This window comes from Phaethon aethereus (assembly GCF_964289735.1).
Source record: "Phaethon aethereus genome assembly, chromosome: Z".
NCBI classification, from domain to species: Eukaryota; Metazoa; Chordata; class Aves; order Phaethontiformes; family Phaethontidae; genus Phaethon; species Phaethon aethereus.
The window spans coordinates 17,081,088-17,087,953 of record NC_138577.1 but is presented as its reverse complement, the minus strand read 5'-3'; positions in this window follow the sequence as shown (position 1 = coordinate 17,087,953).

Below are 6,866 nucleotides of genomic sequence, written 5' to 3'. Positions count from 1 at the left end.
ACTTTCATACAGCTGTTTATCACATGTTAGCTTAGCATATACTATATAGAATTCACTTTGCAGTTGAAACTACATACATAGGTTAGGTTTTCCCAGGCCAAACTTCACTATTAATTGTGAGATGAAAATAAGATTCATGTTAAATAGTCCAGCTTTTCAGCTGAGTATTGAAAATTGATCATGACAACTTGAGTGCTAATACAGAAAAAGCTGTCAACAGTAGATTGCAATTTCCAGTAACATAAATCCTTCTGCATTTATAGTTTTTGCAATGTTTCAGGAAGAAAATTGGACCTTACATGTTAAAATCACAGCTAGTATTTGCACAAAAACATTTTAGTCTCTTGTAAATTGGATGTAATTAGCCACAGTTCCATTTTCCTCTAGCACTAAGACATAAATAGTAAACTCTATGTCAAGTTTTGCATTCAAGAATTAGTGTTCTCTTCAAAGTAAGCTTCATGATGTACTCTGTTTCAAAGGTTGCTCTCCCAGGGAGAGACTGGAAATCAAGGCATTACTATGAACAGTGAAACATGGACTGTTAAAACAGATGGGGATTCTTGCCAATGACCAGTGAGTCTGAGATTTCATCCATGGAAAACTGCTAACTAGAGATAGAACAGTTTAATCTAGGCTGACTGGCTTCAGTACAGCAATTCATATGCGCAGAATTTGAAGAGACATACAGCTGCTTTAAGCTGTGGAACTGTTGTAACTGCATTCTGAACTGGGCAATTGCCTGGTCTATCCAGTACGTAGGTACAAGTTACAACTTTAGTCCTCAAGTGTCACACATGGTCCTTGTAATGCAAGGTTATATCACTGTATCTCGGAGTGGAAGATTTTCGTTAGATAAAGCTTTGGGTTTAAACTCATGAGGTTGAGATTTCAACACAAGGGACCAGCTGCAAATCCTGCTTTTAAGCCCCATTTTTAGTCTTGTAAGAATTGGTTCTGATATACTGAATAAGTCAGTGTATTCATTTTTGCTACCTTTTTATTTTGAATTTGTTAAATATTGCACTTGTACAAATATGACAAAACGCACAGGTTTTTTAATTGTAGTATTTTCTCATCTGGAATTGGTTTGGGATCAGTCTTGCACATGTTAAACTAAATATTTATAAATTGCATCTCCTGGTTTGCAAACTTGTAATGCTGACCACAAGTACAAGGTGTCGAGGTGCAAATAGCTTTTAATTTTTGTATACAATTTTGGCCCTCTTGTGCATTAAGACAACCATGGGTTTTTTCCTTTGTCTTGGTATCTGGAGGTTAAAGTTCTGGCAGAAGTGTACTGTATGTGTAGTTTTAAATAAAGTAAATTTTATTGGTATGATAAATCAGTTTTGATGGCTAAAAGTTTTCTGATTGAACAGAGATTTTTATATGGGGTGGGAGAGGGAGAAAGGGGGACTGGCAACCTAGCTGAACCCAAAACAGTTGTCTGTTGTGTGACTTTCCTATGCTTTGTAGATCTTGCTGTTTAAACAGCTTTCTTCACGTGTTCCTACTGATCTTGCAGACCCTTTTTTAGCATCGCACTAGTATCTGCCAATAGGCTGTGAAACAAAACTTCACCAAGAAGGCTGCCAGGGTTTAAGGAGGCAGCTTACGCAAATACACAAATTGGTCAAGTATGTTACACTCTATTCCCATGCTTATTCCTGTTGGAGTACGTGTAATTATCTTGCCTTTGTATTGTAATTTTTTCAAAAACATGGATGAGCCTGATTGTCCATGTGCAATATAATTCACTTGCTAATGGATAAAAATACATCTTGGTGGTGCAATACTAAAAAAAAAAAACTTTAATGTTTGTCTTGATATGTTTAATACAAACTTCAGAAAAAAAATGTATTTTACCAGCTGATTATCATTGTAAGATACAAAGTCCTGTTGTTTAACAAAGATGTGCCTACTTCCTATGTTCATTTCTTTTGACAAAGCTGAATGGCAAAAATGCTTGTTTATAACTGTGTAACTTTTTAAATTTTAAACTTTAAGTAAACATGAAGTACTGAAATATCTTGTTTGAAACTCTGCATCCTGTCTTCTAGTTTTTTGTATACTATAAAAGAACAGACAACAAGTGTTAAACTTGTTTTAAAAACAACAGCACGTATGTCTTTAGAATAAACAGCAATATGGCCACTAAACAAATTACTGCGTAATTCCCAGCTAGAAGGCTGGGCCACCAACTGTACCAGCCTGGGCACTGACTGACCATTTTCCCCTAGCTCATGTAAACCCTCTTGCTGCAAAATGGAATGTGAAGTAGAAGGAACACTGAATACTTGTGTAAAAGTCCCCTTTTGTCTTGCCCTGTAGTGACTTGCTTATGAGCTGGCAGGCCTCATCAAGAGGGCTTTAAACTAGATTTGAAGGGGGGAGGGGATAAAACCAGGCTCACTAGAGTTGAGCAGAGGTGTGGTGTGCCAGAGTTGAAATTGATAGCCCAGCTCAAGTGCATCTACACCAATGCACGCAGCATGGGCAGCAAACAGGAGGAGCTGGAAGCCATTGTGCAGCAGGACAGCTATGACGTAGTTGCCATCACAGAAACATGGTGGGATACTTCTTATGACTGCAGTGCTGCAATGGATGGCTACACGCTCTTCCAAAGGGATAGGCAAGGAAGGAGAGGTGGTGGGGTGGCTCTGTATGTTAGGGAGTGTTTTGATTCCATAGAAATCAATGATTGTGAAGATCGAGTGCTTCTGGGTAAGGATGAGGGGGAAGGGCAATGAGGCAGATACCTTGCTGGGAGTCTGTTACAGACCACCCAACCAGGCAGATGAGACATTCTATAAGCGACTGGCAGAAGTCTTGCATTTGCTGGCTCTTATTCTTGTGGGGGACTTCAGTCTACCGGGCATCTGCTGGAAGTGTAACACAGCAGAGAGGAAACAATCTGGGAGGTTTCCTGGAGTGTGTGGAGGATAACTTCCTGACACAGCTGGTGAGTGAGCCCACCAGGGGAGGTGCCTTGCTGGACCTGCTGTTTACAAACAGAGAAGGACTGGTGAGAGATGTGGTAGTTGGAGGCTGTCTTGGCTTTAGTGACCACGACATGATAGAATTCTCAGTTGTGAGAAAAGTAAGGAGAGGGATCAGCAAAACTGCTACCATGGACTTGCGGAGTGCAGACTTCAGCCTGTTCAGGTCACTGGTTGAGAGAGTCCCTTGGGAGACAGTCCTGAAGGACAAAGGGGTCCAGGAAGGCTGGACAGTCTTCAAGTAGGAAATCTTAAAGGCACAGGAGCAGATGGTCCCCATGTGCTGTAAGAAGAGCTGGCAGGGAAGGCGGCCGGCCTGGCTGAACAGGGATATTTTGCTGGGACTCAAGGAAAAGAGGAGAGTTTATCATCCCTGGAAGAAGGGGCAGGCAACTCAAGAAGAGTACAAGGATCTCGTTAGGTCAAGCAGGGGCAAAATTAGAAAGGCAAAAGCCCAGCTAGAGCTCAGTCTGGCCACAGTTGTAAAGGATAATAAAAAATGCTTCTACAAATATATTAACAACAAAAAGAGAGGCAAGGAGAATCTCCATCCCTTACTGGATATGGTGGGGAACATTGTCACCAAGGACGAGGACAAGGCTGAGGTACTTAATGCCTTCTTTGCCTCAGTCTTTAATAGCCAGTCCAGGTATCCGCAGGGTATTCAGCCCCCTGAGCTGGAAGATGGGGATGGGGAGCACAATAACCCACCCATAATCCAGGAGGAAGCAGTTAAGGACATGTTAAACCACCTGGACACCCATGAGTCTATGGAACCTGATGGGATCCACCCGAGAGTACTGAGAGAGCTGGCGGAGGAGCTTGCCAAGCCACTCTCCATCATTTATCAGCAGTCCTGGTTAACAGGGAAGGTCCCAGAAGACTGGAGGCTTGCCAATGTGACACACATCTACAAGAAAGGCTGGAAGGAGGATCCTGGGAACTACAGGCCTGTCAGCCTGACCTCCATGCCGGGGAAGATCATGGAGCGCTTTGTCTTGAGAGTGCTCATAGAGCATGTGCAGGACAACCAATGGATCAGGCCCAACCAGCATGGGTTCATGAAAGGCAGGTCCTGCTTGACCAACCTGATCTCCTTCTATGACCAGGTGACCCACCTAGTGGATGAGGGAAAAGCTGTGGATGTTGTCTACCTGGACTTTAGTAAAGCCTTTGACAGCGTCTCCCACAGCATTTTCCTGGAGAAACTGGTGGCTCGTGGCTTGGACGGGTTTACTCTTCGCTGGGTGAGGAACTGGCTGGATGGCCGAGCCCAGAGAGTTGTGGTGAATGGTGTTAAATCTGGCTGGCAGCCGGTCACAAGCGGTGTTCCCCAGGGCTCAGTTCTGGGGCTGGTCTTGTTCAATATCTTTATTGATGATCTGGATGAGGGAATTGAGTGCTCCCTCAGTAAGTTTGCAGATGACAGCAAGTTGGGTGGGAGTGTTGATCTGCTGGAGGGTAGGAGGGCTCTGCAGAGGGATCTGCACAGGCTGATCGATGGGCAGAGGTCAACTGTATGAGGTTTAATAAGGCCATGTACCAGGTCCTGCACTTCGGCCACAACAACCCCATGCAACGCTACAGGCTTGAGTGGCTGGAGAGCTGCCTGGCAGAAAAGGATCTGGGGGTGCTGGTTGACAGCTGGCTGAACATGAGCTGGCAGTGTGCCCAGGTGGCCAAGAAGGCCAACAGCATCCTGGCCTGTATCAGGAATAGTGTGGCCAGCAGGAGTAGGGAAGTGATTGTGCCCCTGTACTCGGCACTGGTGAGGCTGCACCTTGAATCCTGTGTTCACTTTTGGGCCCCTCATTACAAGAAGGATGTTGAGGTGCTGGAGCGTGTCCAGAGAAGGGCAACGAAGCTGGTGAGGGGGCTGGAGCACAAGTCTTATGAGGAGCAGCTGAGGGAACTGGGGTTGTTTAGTCTGGAGGAGGCTGAGGGGAAACCTTATCGCTCTCTACAACTACTTGAAAGAGGGTTGTGGTGAGGTGGGTGTTGGCCTCTTCTCCCAAGTAACAAGTGATAGGACGAGAGGAAATGGCTTAAAGTTATGCCAGGGGACGTTTAGATTGGATATTAGGAAAAATTTCTTCACCGAGAGGGTGGTCAAGCATTGGAACAGGCTGCCCAGGGAGGTGGCGGAGTCACCATCTCTGGAAGTGTTCAAAAAACGTGTGGATGTGGCGCTTCAGGACATGGTTTAGGGGACATGGTGGTGCTGGATTAATGGTTGGACTTGATGATCTTGAAGGTCCTTTCCAACCTTAGTGATTCTGTGATTCTGTGACTTGCCTTATCTTGCATCTTCTACTCTGCTCTTTTTATGCACTGTGGGTGGCTCTATTTTCTTGGTATTTGCCCCTGCAACTATGGAGGAATTTGAAACCCTGTAGCGTGTGTTGTATTTTCTTCCTATCAGGAAAAAGTTCCCTCATTTTCAGTCTTGGGCAGGGTCCTGCACCTGGGTTGGGGCAAACCCTGCTATCAATACAGCCTGGGGAATGAAGGGATCAAGAGCAGCCCTGCCCAGAAGGACTTGGGGTGCTGGTACATGAAAAGCTGGACATGAGCCAGCAATGTGCGCTCACAGCCCAGAAGGCCAACCATATTCTGGGCTGCATCCAAAGCAGCGTGGCCAGCAGGGCGAGGGAGGTGATTCTGCCCCTCTATTCCAGTGTGGTGAGACTCCACCTGGAGTCCGGTGTCCAGCTCTGGAGCCCTCAGCACAGGAAAGACATGGACCTTTTTGATCACGTCCAGAGGAGACCACCAAAATGATCAGAGGGATGGAACACCTCTGCTGTGAGGACAGGCTGAAAGAGTTGGGGTGGTTAAGCCTGGAGAAGAGAAGGCTCTGGGGAGACCTTCTTGCAGCCTTCCAGTACTTAAAGGGTGCTTGTAAGGGAGATGGGGACAGACTTTTTAGCAGGGCCTGTTGTGGTAGGATAAGAGGTAATGGTTTTAAACTAAAAGAGGGCAGATTTAGACTAGGTCTAAGAAGTTTTTCACAGTGAGGGTGGTGAAGCACTGGCTCAGGTTGCCCTGAGGGGTGGTAGATGCCCCATCCCTGGCAACATTGGAGGACAGGCTGGACGAGGCTCTGAGCAACCTGATCTATCTGGGGATGTCCCTGCTGATTGCAAGGGTTTGGACTAGGTGACTTTTACAGGTCCTTTCCAAACTAAACTCTTCTATGATTCTGATTTTAGCTTGTAGTGTTCCCTGCTCGGAACTGCCTGCCCCGTGGAAAGGCGACTGCTCTGGCAAGGGGCAGCTGGTACTGTCGAGCTGTGGGTGACACTGGTGCCATTCCCGCCTTCCTTCACCTGTCCTTCTCTAGTACTCATCATCACTAGCAGCTGCTAGCCAGGGAGCTGCACATTGTCACCCTTCGCACTCACACAAGCAGTACTTCTGCACTTAACTACTTGACGCACTCAGCGCTGACCGTACTAAAAACCTGAAAGCCGCATTGCCCGCCCTGCACCTCCCACCCTGCAGCGGGGAACAGGGCACCGGCGCTCCCAGGCACACCACCGCCCTGCAGGCCCGCGCCGCGGCCTCCGGGCCGGCAGCCGTTCCTGTGGGAACTACAGCTCCCGCCGTGCCCAGCAGGGCTCCGGGACTACAGCTCCCGGCATGCCCCGCGAGGCCGACGGCCCTTCCTGTCCCTGGTGCCGCGAGAGACGCCGCTCACTTGCCAGCGCTCTTCCCGCTGTTGCCGCCCTGTTCTTCCGCTTCCTGTCGGCTGGGGGGTCAAGGGCTGCGCGGGGCTGCCAGACGGAAGAGAAGTGCGCGGAGGAGAGCGGCAGGTAACGGTGTCCTGTCGCGGGGCCCCGCCCGGGGCTCGAACCACGGGTG